General features: G+C 49.5%; 1 non-coding gene across 1 annotated transcript; it reads right to left on the bottom strand.

Moving 5' to 3' along the window:
• Window positions 1–7,259: 7,259 nt before the first annotated feature.
• Window positions 7,260–7,366, bottom strand: LOC132540574 (U6 spliceosomal RNA). The gene has a single exon (XR_009551772.1). It is a non-coding gene; the product is annotated as a U6 spliceosomal RNA (small nuclear RNA).
• Window positions 7,367–14,229: the final 6,863 nt, after the last annotated feature.

Below are 14,229 nucleotides of genomic sequence, written 5' to 3'. Positions count from 1 at the left end.
GGCTCTATGGGCAGGAAGCCCTGGACCTGCAGTCAAATGACCAGCAGGGACTCAGCTGTGCAGGACAGGAATCAGGAGGAGTGGGTGCTGCAGGGACACCTGGGAGGCTCCAGAGGAGGAGGGGGCCTGAGGGTGTTCAGGGGCCTGTGGTGCTGATAGGAGGTAGGGGCCTGAGTGTGTTCAGCGCCCTGGGGTGCTGAGAGGAGCAGGGTCCTTAGGCTTTTCCGGAACCTGAGGTGCTGAGAGGAGGAGGGGGCCTTAGGGTGTTCAGGGGCCTGGGGTGCTGAGAGGAGGAGGGGGCCTTAAGGTGTTCAGGGGACTGGGGTGGTGATGGGAGGAGGGGGCCTAAGGGTGTTCATGGTCCTGTGTGCTGAGAGGTGGAGGGGGCCTGAGGGTGTTCAGAGGCCTGGGGTGCTGAATGGAGGGGGCGTGAGGGTGTTCAGAGGCATGGGGTGCTGAGAGGAGGAAGTGTCCTGAGGGTGTTCAGAGTCCTGGGGTGCCAAGAGGAGGAGGGGGCCTGAGGGTGTTCAGGGCATTGCCCTGTCCTCAGCCCTCTTTCTCCAGTCCCAGTCCCCTGTCCCCAGTCCCTGTCTTCAGTCCCCTATCCTCAGCCCCCTGTCCCCAGTCCTTTGTTCTCAGTCACAGTCCCCTGTCCCCTGTCCCCAGTCCCTGTCCCCAGTCCCCCAGTCCCCAATCCCTTTCCCCTGTCCCCAGTCCCAGTCGTTGTCCCCAGTCCTAGTCCTCAGTCCACAGCCCCCTGTCTCCAGTCCCCTGTCCTGGAAGCTAGCCCAATTCCAGTTTGCTAAGTTTATCTGGCTGAGTGCACAGAGGCCCCTGCCCTCTATCAGGAGCCTGCCTGTACCCCACAGCACCCTGAGCACTCACCAAGCACCACACCCTGGGACTGTCTTCTGGGGTGCTCAGCCAGGGTGCTCAGCCAGGGTGCTCAGCCTGAGTGCTCAGCTTGGGGTGCTCATCTGGAATTCTCATCCAAGTGCTCCTCTGGGTGTTCAGGCAGGGTGCTCCTCTGAGGTGTTCAGGCAGGGTGCTCCTCTGGGGGCTAGAGCAGTGTGCTCTCTGGGTGCTTAGGCAGGCTTCTATGTGTGCTCAGGTATGGTGCTCCTCTGGGTCTTTCCACAGGGCGCTCCTTGGGATGCTCCGCCTAGGGGGTGATGGGGTGCTCTTCCCAGCCCAGCCCCTCCCTGCCCCCACTGGAACACCTGTACATGCACCACCCCCATTCCACCAGTGTGGCTGCACTCCCCTCAGCCACAGGATGGGGGCACTGGACCTAGGGGCTGCAGGCTCTGGCCCTTCCAGTGCTGCTGGCCTTTGTGTGCGCGCAGAGGTTCTTATCCCGCAAGCCGGCCGGGGGTCACAGGGCTGCCCTGGGGGTAACTGCACCCCAGCAGCTGGCGGGACCCCGAGAATGGCCGCCCCCATAGGGCCAGGACCACTCCATCTGCACCCCAGACCGGGTGGGGGCCCTGTAACTGCCCCCACCCACGGGGGGACCCTAGAACAGCCCCTCGGTCAGGCTGGGACCCAGAGATCTGCTCCCTGGTCAGGCTGGGACCCCCCTCCGGGGGGGGCCCTAGGGCCCTGGAACTGACCCATAGGGCAGGGGGGGGGCGGGACTGAGCAGTACCCACCAGGCACTGAGGTTCCCCTCCCTGCAGTGTCAGCAACCCCAGTAACACCTCCCTGGTGAAGGAGAAAGTGGACCAGCTGCTGAAAGGCTATGACATCTGCCTGAGGCCAGACTTTGGAGGTGAGGTTGCTGGGTATAGAGGGTGCCAGGTGCCTGGGAGTTGAGGGTTGCTGAAGTGGGGGGTGCATGGAAGGTGAGGGCGTGGAGGTGAGGGGCTGCAGGTATGAGGGGGTGAGAACTTGGGGCTGTAGGTGAGGGGGTGCAGCTGATTGGGTGCAGGTGAGGGGGTTCAGGTGGAAGGAGGTAAGGTGCAGGTGAGGAGGTGCAGGTGAGGGGTGAAGGGGGTAGGAGGTGAGGGTTAGGGGTGGGGAGGTGGGGTATAGGTGAGGGGGTGCAGGGGTAGGACTTTGGGTGCAGGTGAGGGGGTGCAGTGGGTAGGAGGTAGGCGTGCAGGTGAGGGGGTGCATGGGGTAGTAGGTGGGATGCCGATGAGGGGTGTAGCGGGTAGGAGGTGAGGGTGCAGGTGCGGGGTTCAGGGGGTGGAGGTGGGGTACAGGTGAGGGGTGCAGGGGGTAGGAAGTGAGGGTGCAGGTGAGGGGGTGCAGGGGGTAGGAGGTGAGGGTGCAGGTGAGGTTGTGGAGGGGGTAGGAGGTGGGGGTACAGGTGAGGGGTTGCAGCGGGAAGGAGGTGGAGTGCAGGTGAGGGGTGCAGGGGGTAGGAGGTGGGATGCAGGTGAGGGGATGCCGGGGGTAGGAGGTGGGGTGCAGTTGAGGGGTGCAGGGAGAGGGGGTGACGGTGCAGGTGAGAGTGAATGGTGTCCAGCCCTGTGAGTGTCCTGCAGGGTCCGGGCTGTGAATGCCACCTCCAGCACTGTGCTGCACTGGGTCCCTGGTGGCTGACTGTGCCCTGCTCCCTGAAACACCCCAAGTTCCTGGGTGCTGCCCGCCCAGCGCATTTCCAGCTTGAGGCTCGTGTCTGAGTGACCTGTATGCAGTGTCCAGTCCAGAACAAGGCGGAAGCGCACCTGGTAGTCCCAGCGTTGCCTGAGACAAACCTGTGTCCTGTGGTCTGGAGAAGTGCTGTGTCCACCCCAGTTCCCAGTGGACAGGGTGCTGTATACTAAGCTTCCAATAGAGAGGGCCCTGTCCGCTTTAGGGCCCATTGCGGACTTTCTGTCCACTGCAGCATCCAGTGGGGAGTTCCTGTCCACCCCAGAATCCAGTGGGAGTTCCTGTCCACCTCTCTGTCCAATGGGGAGGGTCCTATCCACTGCAGCATCCAGTGGGAGTTCCTGTCCACCTCAGTGTCCAGTGGGGAGGGTCCTGTCCACTGCAGCATCCAGTGGGGAGTTTTTGTTCACAGCAGCATCCAGTGGGAGTTCCTGTCCACCTCAGTGTCCATCAGGGAGTTTCTGTCCAACTCAGTGTCCATTAGGGAGTTTCTGTCCACTTCAGCATCCAGTGGGGAGTTCCTGTCCACCTCACTGTCCAGTGGGGAGGGTCCTGTCCACTGCAGCGTCCCGTAGGGAGGCCCCTGGTGTGGAGGAGTGGTGGCTGTTAGTGGAAGCTGGCTTGTGCTGGGCCCTCACACTCAGGCCTGTGGTCACTGCTGCCCCATAGCCCCCCCCCCTGTGGCTGTAGGCATGAACATCAACATATCCAGTATCAACATGGTGTCAAAGATCAACATGGTGAGTGGGATCCTGGGGGAAGGGCCTGTGTTCAGATGGTGGCTAAGAGAGTCAGGGGTCCTGGGGGTCTTGGAAGCTGTGAGGGTCTGGGGGCTGTGAGTTGGGGGCCATGAGGGTCTTGGGGGCTGAGTGGGTCTGGGGCCTATGAGGATCTTGGCACTATGAGGGTCTGCGGACTGTGAGGGTCTGGGGCCTGAGAGTGGGGGCTGTGAGGGTCTGGGCACTATGAGGGTCTTGGGGGCTGAGAGGGTCTGGGGGCTATGAGGGTCTGGGGGCTGAGAGTGTCTCGGGGCTGAGAGGGTCTTGTGGGCTGAGAGGGTCTGGGTGCTGTGAATCTGCAGGTTGTAAGTAGGGGGACTGTGATGGTCTGAGGGCTGTGAGGGTCTGCGGCCTGTGAGGTTTGGGAGTTGTGATAGTGGGGTTGTGAGTGTCTCAGTGCTGTGTGGTTTTGGGGAACTGTGAGTTGGGGGAACAGGTTTGGTGGCTGTGGGGTGAGAGCTGTGGATTGGGTGGCTATGGGTTTGGTGTTGTGGGTTTGGGGGGCTGTAGGGTTTTGGGTCTGTGGGTATGGGGGGCTGTGGGATTTAGGGGCTGTGGGTTTTGGACCTGTTGGTTTGGGGAGCTGTGAATTGGGAGGCTGTGGGTTTTGGTGCTGTGGCTTTGGGGCTGTGGGTTTGTGGGCTGTGGTGTTTATGGGCTGTGGGTTTGGGTGCTGTGGGTTTGGGGTTGTAGGTTTGGGTGGCTGTGGGTTTGGGTGGCTGTGGGTTTGTGGGTCTGTTGTTTTTAGGGGCTGTGGACTGTGGCTCTATAGGTTTGGCGTCCTGTGTGTTTGGGGGGCTGGGGTTTGTGGCCTGTGGTTTTTAGTGGCTGTGGGTTGGGGGATTGTGGGTTTAGGAAGCTGTGGGTTTGGGGGCCGTGTGTTGGGGGGTTGTGGGTTTAGTGGCCTCTGGGGTTGGGGCTTTGGGTTTGTGGCCTGTGGTTTTTAGGGGCTGTGGGTTTGGGGCCCTGTATGTTTGAGGGGCTGTGGATTTGTGGGGCTGTGGATTGGGGGTTTGCGGGTTGTGGTTTTGGGGGACTGTGGGTTTGGGTGTTGTGGGTTGTGGGGCTGTGGGTTTTGGGTTTGTGGCTTTGGGGGTTGTGGGTTGTGGGGTTGGGGGTGTGTGTTTGGGATTGTGGGTTGGGGGGCTATCGTTTAGGGGGCTGTGGGTTTGAGGTCTGTGGATTTGGTTGTTGTGGGTTTGGGGGCTGTGGTCTTGGGGGCTGTGGTTTGGGGCCTGTGGATTGGGGGGCTGTGGTTTTGGGTGTTGTGGGTTGGGGGCTATGTGTTTGGGGGCCATGGATTTGGGGGGCTATTTGTTTGTGTCCTGTTTGGGGAGCTGTGGGTTTGTGTGTTGTGGTTTGGGCCTCGTTGGTGGGGGGATGTGGGTTGAGTGTTGTGGTTTGGAGGCCTGTGGGTTTGGGGGGCTGTTGGTTTGGGGGTTGTGTATTTGGTGACTGCAAGATGGTGGCTGTTAGTTTGAGGTGGTCTGAGGCCGTGGTCCTGGTGAACCCTTCTCCCCCATCCAGTTTTGATAGCATTGTGCCCAGATTCAGAAGGACCCTCAGGAAATTGGGATTAAAAAGTCTTCCTCATGGTGTGCTTGGTGTCCTGGCTGTGCTGTGTCCTTGGGGGCCGCATCACAGATGGGTATCAGTGGGGACATGGTGGCCAGGAGTGATGAGGGCGGAGGACTTTTGGGGTCCTGGGGATGGGGCCTTCTGGGGGCAGAACCAGGACACCTATGTGACTGGTTATGGACACCTGGGAGCCCCGGGGCAGGGACACATGGGGTGGGGAGACACCTGGGGGCCCCGGGTGGGGACACAGGGGCAGGGATTCCTGGGAGCTGGGGACAGGTCATCTGGGGGCGCATGGAGGGCACCTGGATTTGGGGGATACCTGGGGTCCCGGGCGGGGACACCTGTTGCGGAGATTCCTGGGGGCCTGGGACCTGACATCTGGGGTGGACAGGGGACACTTGGGGTGGGGGAAAGATGGGGGCCTGAGGCGTGGACACCTGGGATGGAGAGAGACCTGGGCACCAGGAACCAGACATCTGGGGGCAGTACGGGGGCACCTGAGGTGGGGGGAAACCTGGAGGTCAGGGGCGGGGACACCTGGGGCAGGGAGAGACCTGGGGGCCTGGGACCGGACGTCTGTGGGCATCGTGGGTGGGGGACACCTTGGGTGGGGGGAAACCTGGGGCATGTACATCTAGGGGTCTGGAGGCCCAGAATAAACCCTGGGGTGGACATTTGCGGCCCCACCATAGCCCATCCTGGGAAGGTTTGCTCTGCAGCTCCGCCACCTGGTGTCTCCTGCTGGCACTGCAGCCGCCCTGCAGCTGGCAGCCCTCATGGCCACCTGCCCACTGGACCAGGCCCCAAGTGACAGTGGTGCCCAGAGGCCCCAAACCGTGTCCCTGAGGTCTGGAGTACAATGGGACTGCCAGTCTGTACTGAGTCAGCTGAGATTGAACATGTGCTTCTGGCGCTGGCCTGGCCCTGGCTCTTGGGGGCCTCAGTGGCTCTATGGGCAGGAAGCCCTGGACCTGGAGTCAAATGGCCACCAGGGACTCAGCTGTGCAGGACAGGAAGCAGGAGGAGTGGGTACTGCAGGGACATCAGGGGGTCTCCAGAGGAGGTGGCCTGGAGTGTTGCAGGGTCACCTGGGGGGCTCCAGAGGTAGAGGGGGTCTGAAGGTGTTCAGGGGCCTGGGGTGCTGAGGGGAGGATGGGGCCTGAGGTTGTTCAGGGGGCTGGGGAGCTGAGAGGAGGAGGGGGCATGAAGGTGTTCAGGGTCCTGTGGTGCTGTGAATAAGAGGAGGCCTGAAGGTGTTCAGAGGACTGGGATGCTGAGAGTAGGAGGAGGCCTGAGGGTGTTCAGAGGCCTGGGGTGGTGATAGTAGGATGAGGCTTGAGGGTGTTCAGAGGCCTTGGGTGCTGAGTGGATGGGGCCTAAGAGTGTTCAGGCTCCTGGGGTGCTGAGTGGAGGGGGCCTGAGGGTGTTCAGGGACTTGGGGTGCTGAGTGGAAGGTGCTTGAGGGTGTTCAGGGGCCTGGGGTGCTAAGGTGAGAAGGAGGCCTGAGGGTGTTCAGGGCCTGGGTTGCTGAGGGGAGGATGAGGCCTTAGGGTGTTCAGGCGGCTGGAGTTCTAAGAGGAGGAGGGGGCCTGAGGGTCTTCAGGGGCCTGGGGTACTGAGAGGAGGAGGAGGCCTGAGGGTGTTCAGGGGCCTGGGGTGCTGAGTGGAGGAGGAGGCCTGAGGGTGTTCAGGGGCCTTGGGTGCTGAGAGGAGGAGGGGTCCTGAGTGATTCTGGGGCCTGGGATGCTGAGGATGAGGGTCCCTGAGGGTGTTCAGGGGCCTGGGGTGCTGAGAGGTGGAGGGGGTATGAGGGTGTTCAGGGGCCTGGGTTGCTGGAGGAGGTGGAGGCCTGAAGGTGTTCAGGGGCCTTAGAAATTAAAAATATTTTACTAGGTACATATAAATATAATAAATTTTAATTAATATAGCATGCAGTTCTATATGCTGACAGTATTAAACAATGAATGAAGTGTTCTCTGGCTACCAAGGTAAACTTTCAAGGTTGTATAGAGCAGATGGTGACATGCAGCTATTTGGTAATATAGTTAACTGACATCACTAGTAATCTGTTTTCCCAGTGGCTTTAAGCTGCAAATAAATAAGCATCAGTTCATCTGGGGTCTGTTTCATGGTCTTCTTTTGTGACTAGTGGAGAATTATGGTGGACATAGTACAGACTGTGTAGCAGTATTGTGGAAAGATCTGCTCCATTATGCACCTCAGGAGCCATGCCCTACATAAAGATTCAGCCATGATTCAGTATTTTTGAACTGAGTACAATTGATTTATCTTATAATTAAAGATATGTCAAGTCTGCTTCACAAAGTTGCATGTCCTCCTAGCAGATTAGCCATGCTTATCTTCTCTATATAGTTCCAATTTTAGTATATGTGCTGCTACAGCAAACATCATAAGTCTGCTGAGTGGAAACCTCTGATCCTGGTCCTCCTTTGGTGAAAGAGTTTTGTATAACATCCTCTCTGTCTCCTATGGATGTTATTCTGTTCATAACACTTACTGTTAATTTTGAAATCGATATTGTGAGACTGTAGTTTCCACCAAATACCCATGTTGATTTGAAGGCTCATTTAAGCAACTTAGTGTGTAACTGTTTTATCATTTCAGTAGATACATCACTGAGCATTCTTCTGTTTTCCTGATTCCTTGCCTCTGCTCTTATTTTTTTGAGAAGCCCAAAGGATTTTAATAGTTTTATATTTTTATTTGTTCAATATCTGAAAATTCTCCCATCTGTCTTTCTTATTATGTTTTAGCAGTTTTATTTCAGAGGTCTTTCCCCAACTGTCACAGAGTCACCTCATGTTTTATATGCTAGTTGCTTCCTAATTTTCCTTTACACTTGCAGGTCTCCAATACATGCAAAGTTTGTCTTTTAGTGATCTATGTCACAGGATAGGGATCCAGTTTACTTTCCGTTAAGTATGCCAGTTTTCTTAGTGTCTGTCTTTTCTTTTTCCATAGATAAAGCGGTGCTGCACTTGTATATGAAGTCCTCGTATGTGACTTGAACACTGTATTTTACTCTCTGGTTTGCTTTTTTGTTCTTTTCATTCCATGTTTTTTCAGGACTGTGATTTTTTTTTTCTTTTTTAAAAATTTTCTTTATTGGGGAATCAATGTTTTACATTCGACAGTAAATACAATAGTTTCTACATGCATAACATTTGCCAGTTTTCCATATAACAATACAACCCCCAGTAGGTCCTTTATCATCTTTTTTGGACTTGTATACACCCTCCCCCCAAACCCAGAGTCTTTTACTTTGGTGCAATACGCAAAGTCTAGTTCAGGTTCTGCTTGTGTTTTCTCTTGTGATCTTGTTTTTCAACTATTGCTCAGAAACTTTACCTGAATGATTTCTATTGTGGCTGAGTCCATAAATATCAGCTATAAAATACATGCAGGCAGATGAAGTAAATCACTTCTGTTTAAATTCCACACTTGTGTTATATTCATGTTATTAAATATTCCTGATTATCATTCTTGCATATATATATATATATATATATATATATATATATATATATATATATATATTCCTATTTATTTTTGTGTAGAATCCAACAGAGAAATTAGGTGGTCATTATTTGAGTAAAACAAAACCACAAATATTCACATTTTCTGCAGCAGGATGATATACTGTGTGCATATTCTCATTTTGTATTCCTTGGGAAGTGTATCTACCACTGATTCTCTTTGCCAGCAGATATTAATTCTCAATTTCATCAGATCTTCTTTCAGAGATTTCATTTTGTCTTATACAGAACAAAGCCCACATATATTTAATTAAAGGAAAACAGCCACAAATCCACAACAAAGAAAAAAAGTTGTTGTTTTTTTCTCCCCCAGTAAATGGCCCTGGTAAAACGGGACAGTCAGTTTTTCAGCAAAAGAATGTACCTGAACATGTATATTACATGATATACAAAAACTAATTCAAACTGAATAAAGGATTAGAACATGAGATCTAACACCATAAAATCTTAGAAGAAAAACCAAAGGAGTTAAGCTCCTTGATATAGGTCAAAGTAATGCTTGAAAAAATTGGACACTGGAAGTGGACTGTGATTTTGCACTGTTTTCCCTTCTATGAATAATAGCCTTGTTTGGAAATGATGATAGATTCATAGGAAGTTACAAAATATAGTACAGAGAAGTCTGGTTTTCCCCACCAGTAATATACCATAGCACTTCCTAAATTCTTTAATATTTACAGTATTATTACTAAATTACGTGGTTAGTGCTGTAAGCCATTATGTGGAGAGTAAATCCTCCATTCCTTGCCCATTTTCAAAGCTGGTTTAGCTATAATAATTTTAATACATTTTATATTTAATTATTTATTTATTTATTCCCTTTTGTTGCCCTTGTTGTTTTATTGTTATAGTTATTATTATTGTTGTTGCCATTGTTGGATAGGACAGAGAGAAATGGAGAGAGGAGGGGAAGACAGAGAGGGGTGAGAAAGATAGATATCTGCAGACCTACTTCACCGCTTGTGAAGCAACTCCCCTCCAGGTGGGAAGCCGGGGGCTCAAACTGGGATCCTTACTCTGGTCCTTGCATATTGTGCCACATGCACTTAACAAGCTGCACTACCTCCCGACTCCCGCTATAGTAATTTCAGGTCCTCCAAACACACAGAGGTATTTTGCTTTGTATTTACACATATTGCTTTGCACATAAATAGTTATTTCACTTCTGATGTGTCTGTGATCATCCATAGATTATGTTTTCACACTCATAGAGAGAGTAAGAGTCTCCACATTTCTGGAGCTGTTATAGGGAGATAGATGCATGAGAACTAAATAAGTACAATTTTGGCATGTTAAATAGAGAAATCTAATGCAATATTGTTTGGCTGGAAGACTTTAAAACTTAATGATGGTTAGAAAAGATCTCAGAGAGAGGAAGACATTCTAGCAGGAGCTTGAAGGAGGTGAGGAAGACTGCCCTGCAGAACTCTCTAGGACACTGCTAAGACCCTACTTGGTATCCTGGAAAAAATTCATCAATCAGAATGGAAACAAATAAACAAAAGGCCCTCATTCTTGTAGGATAGACAATTGGATAGAGTGACTTTTACTCATCTTGAGAAGGAATCCTTGAGAAGGTTCTGAAATGTATGGCATGTTGTGATGGATCTGTTTGTCTGTTTGTCTATCTATCTGACTGTTGGTATCTGGGTGGGATCAGACATGGTACCTCTTTCATGCAATTCCAATATGTTGGTGCTGTAACTCCTGGCCCCTGATTTTATATCGTGTTACCTTACGTGTTGTGTTGGAGTGTCAGGGGACAGGGAGATAGAAAGAAACCAATTCCATCTGTCTTTCTAATCTATCACTCTCTACCCCTATTCCAAGTCTCTTTGCAAACAAGCATGTTATACACTCAGAATGAGCTTGTCCTATGAATTCTGATGCTTCATAACTAAGACAGTGATATCTCTCTAGTTTATAACTTCTTAAATGTCTCTATAAGAAATAGTAACATTGTCTCCAGTTTTTTAATTTATAAAATGGAAATATTGACAAGAGCATAGGATAAGAGGGGTACATTCCCACACATTGCCCACCCTCAGAGCTCCATATCCCATCCCCTCCCTTGACAGCTTCCCTATTCTTTATCCCTCTTGGAGTGTGGACCCAGGATCATTGTGGGGTGCAGAAGGTGGAAGGTCTGGCTTCTGTAATTGCTTCTGCACTGAACATGGTCACTGGCAGGTCAATCCATAATCCCAGCCTATCTCTCTTTCCCTAGTGAGTCAGGGCTTTGGGGAAGTGGGTCTCCAAGGGCCATTGGTGGCATTGTCTGCCCAAGGAAGTCAAGTTGGCATCTGGAACCCAAACCAGTGTCTCCAATATTTTAAGAAATAGTGCCACCTCTTCAGTTCAGCAGTCTGCCGGTATATTTTCACTCCCTATCCCTATACCAAGTTACCATGCAAACACATATTCTACCTCATGTTATAGAGTCAGACTGAGCTTGCCCTATGAATTGTGCCTTTCCTATGGTTCCTTTCCTCTGCTTGTAAATCTGTCAGTGAAACTGAGAGGCCTAGGTGGGGAAGGGTGCCCACTGAAATAGAAGGACCAAAGGCAGCATAGATGCAGAGGCACTGCCCTCACTCACTCATACACTCTTTCTCTGCCCCTCCTTGGGAGCCTGTCTGGCCCAGAGGGGGGTGCCTAGTATCTCCAGACACCACAAAGGTCTTCTTGGAGTTTGATGTGTAGCTGTGTCTGGCAATCAGTTACTGGAGGGAGGGTACTTTAAGAACTAGTCCCACCTCTCCAATTCAGCACTCTGCAAGTCTCCATGCAAACACACATTCTACCTCATCTTATAAGGGCAGACTGAGCTTGTTCTATGAATTCTGATGCTTCATAACTAAGACAGTGTTATTTTCCCAGTCTGTAACATAACTCAATGACTGCTAAGATGTAATATGCAAACCATCTAAATTGACTCCAGTGTGTCTAATTCCAAAACTGACCTTGTGGGAGTCTGGCAGTAGCACAGCAGGTTAAGTGCATGTGCCAGGAAGCACAAAGACCAGCATAAAGATCCTGGTTTGAGCTCTAGGCTCCCCACCTGCAGGGGAGTCACTTCACAGGTGGTTAAACAGGTCTCAGGTGTCTTTCTCTCCCCCTCTCTGTCAGCCCCTCCTCGCTCCATTTCTCTCTGTCCTATCCCACAACAATGACATCAATGACAACAACAATACTAACTATGACGACATTTTTAAAAAAGCAAGAAGGGCAAAAAAAGGACAAATAAATAAATATAAACAAACAATTTGCCTTAACATGCCTGAGGCTCCAATGTTTCAGGTTAAATCCCCCTCACCACCATAAGCCAAACCTAAACAGTGCTCTGGTAAAAATAAATAATATAAAATTTTTAGGTGGGGGTAGATAGCATAATGGTTATGCAAAGAGATTTTCATGTCAAAACTGGCCTTGCCATCAGCCTATATCCATGCTACCTTTCTCTTTATTTCCATGGATAGTCACCTCATATACACACCCCCCAATTTGACAGTTTGTCATCAGACCCCATGAATAGATAACAAAGCAAAGGTTTATTTTGTCTTATCAAAAGATCCATGACATTAGCATCTCCAGGGATTTTTAGATTATAATGATAAATTTTCCACAGTATATATGAGTATAGTTTTATATAATAATAATAATAACCACAGCTATGTAATATGTATATAAGATTTAACTTGCAACTGCTACTACATTTACAATACTTTAGATAAAGCTCATCATTCTTGAGTTACTTCTGTAGTAGATGCCAAAACAGTCTCCCTCTGATCACATTTGATTTGATGGACACATGACAAACTGTAGGTCAGAAAAGATTCATTTGCTGTTATATCATTGTATTTTTAGTCTCCAACATTATTCAGTGGCATGAAACAAGGGATCTTGTCTATAGCAGTTTTTCCCATTATTGTTAAGACATAATTTCTTTCTTGATGGATAAATCAAAATTTGGGCCACATATCATTAAATATTTAAATTAAAATGTTCACTTGCATTCCTCTGAATTCATAATTGTGAACTAGTGTTTTTTTTTTCTCCCTCCACGGAAGGAAGACACTGATCTTGCTAATGTGAGTATTCTATTTTAATATAAGCTGGATTTCTCACTTTTATTCTATAAAAGTATATTTTTTCTAATTATTTTATTTCCCTTGAAATTTAGAGTTGCCCTACTATGTGTTGCCCTGTTACTTTTTTCTGGCTATGGTAGATTTAGTGTCTCCAACCAGAACCAACTTTGAGGAGTAGCTCTGTTTTATTCTTTATCATATAGGCATAAACAATATGCTGAGCAGGATCTGGGTGGTAGCTCAGTGGATTAAGCACAAGTGGCGCAAAGCACAAAGACTGGTGTTAGGATCCTGGTTCCAGCCCTTGCCTTGGCTTCCTACCTGCAGGAGAGCCTCTTCACACATGGTGAAGCAGGTCTGCAGGTCTGCAGGTCTGTCTCTCACCCTCTCTGTCATACTCTCCTCTCTCCATTTCTGTATATCCTATCCAACAATGATGACATCAGTAACAATAATAACTACAACAACAATAAAAAACAGGGCAACAAAAGGGAAAATAAAAAATAACAAAAAATAATATGCTGAGCTGTTCAAAGAAACAGCTTTGGTATTACATACAAAAGATTTTGCAGCTTTCTGTGAAACTCAGTTTCTATGTGATTCAGTTTTGGTGCCAGTGAACTAGCAGTCATATTTACTTAGTAATGTAGAAAGCTTATTGTGAAGAATAAATAAATGGGTGAAAAGATGTTTTGTTAGTCCCACCCACAAGTTTGTTCGCAGATTCTATTAGCTGTTGCCATTATTCCTTTTATGGTGATTCTGTTGGTATTAAATTATCAGGTGGGGATTATGATGACAAGTGAACAGGCCTAAGAATTTCATGCCCAGTAGACTCAAACTTAAGACTTTTTGTGACTTTATCAGCTATTCTGAGCTGCATACCATCAATAGTTAAAGCTCCTTGAGGTTAAGGAATATACTTTATATACAAGGCTGAATAAAAGTATATTGATTTATTTGTAAGGCACAGATAATATTCCCTTATAGAAAATCATTCAATTTGAATTTGGAGTATTACACCAAAGTAAAAGACTCTGGGGTGGGTGGGCGGGTGGGGAGAATACAGGTCCATGAAAAATGATGAATGAAATAGTGGGGGCTGTATTGTTAAATGGGAATCTGGGGAATGTAAAAAAAAAAAAAGAAGAAGTAGAAACGCAAAGCAGAAATTGACCTAGTTTGGAGTATGGCACCAAAGTAAGAAAGCAGAAGTATACTAGAGTTTGCAGTGAGTACCTCCCTAATACTTCCTCTCCACTTTTCCAAGCTTTGGGTCCATGATTGCTCAACAATTTGTTTAGCTTTGTATGTTAACGCTCTTTTCAGTCACCAGGTTCCAGGTGTCATCAGGATGTGGCCAGACTTCCCTGTATTGAAGACCCCACCAATATGTCCTGGAGCTCAGCTTCCCCAGAGACCCACCCTACTAGGGAAAGAGAGAGGCAGACTGGGAGTATGGACCGACCAGTCAACGCCCATGTTCAGCAGGGAAGCAATTACAGAAGCCAGATCTTCTACCTTCTGCAACCCACAATGACCCTGGGTCCATGCTCCCAGAGGGATAGAGAATGGGAAAGCTATCGGGGGAGGGGGTGGGATATGGAGATTTGGCGGCGG

Source organism: Erinaceus europaeus, chromosome 9 (genome assembly GCF_950295315.1).
Source record: "Erinaceus europaeus chromosome 9, mEriEur2.1, whole genome shotgun sequence".
Taxonomy (NCBI): Eukaryota; Metazoa; Chordata; class Mammalia; order Eulipotyphla; family Erinaceidae; genus Erinaceus; species Erinaceus europaeus.
The sequence above is the reverse complement of the archived record's forward strand: the minus strand, read 5'-3'. Positions and strand labels throughout refer to the sequence as shown.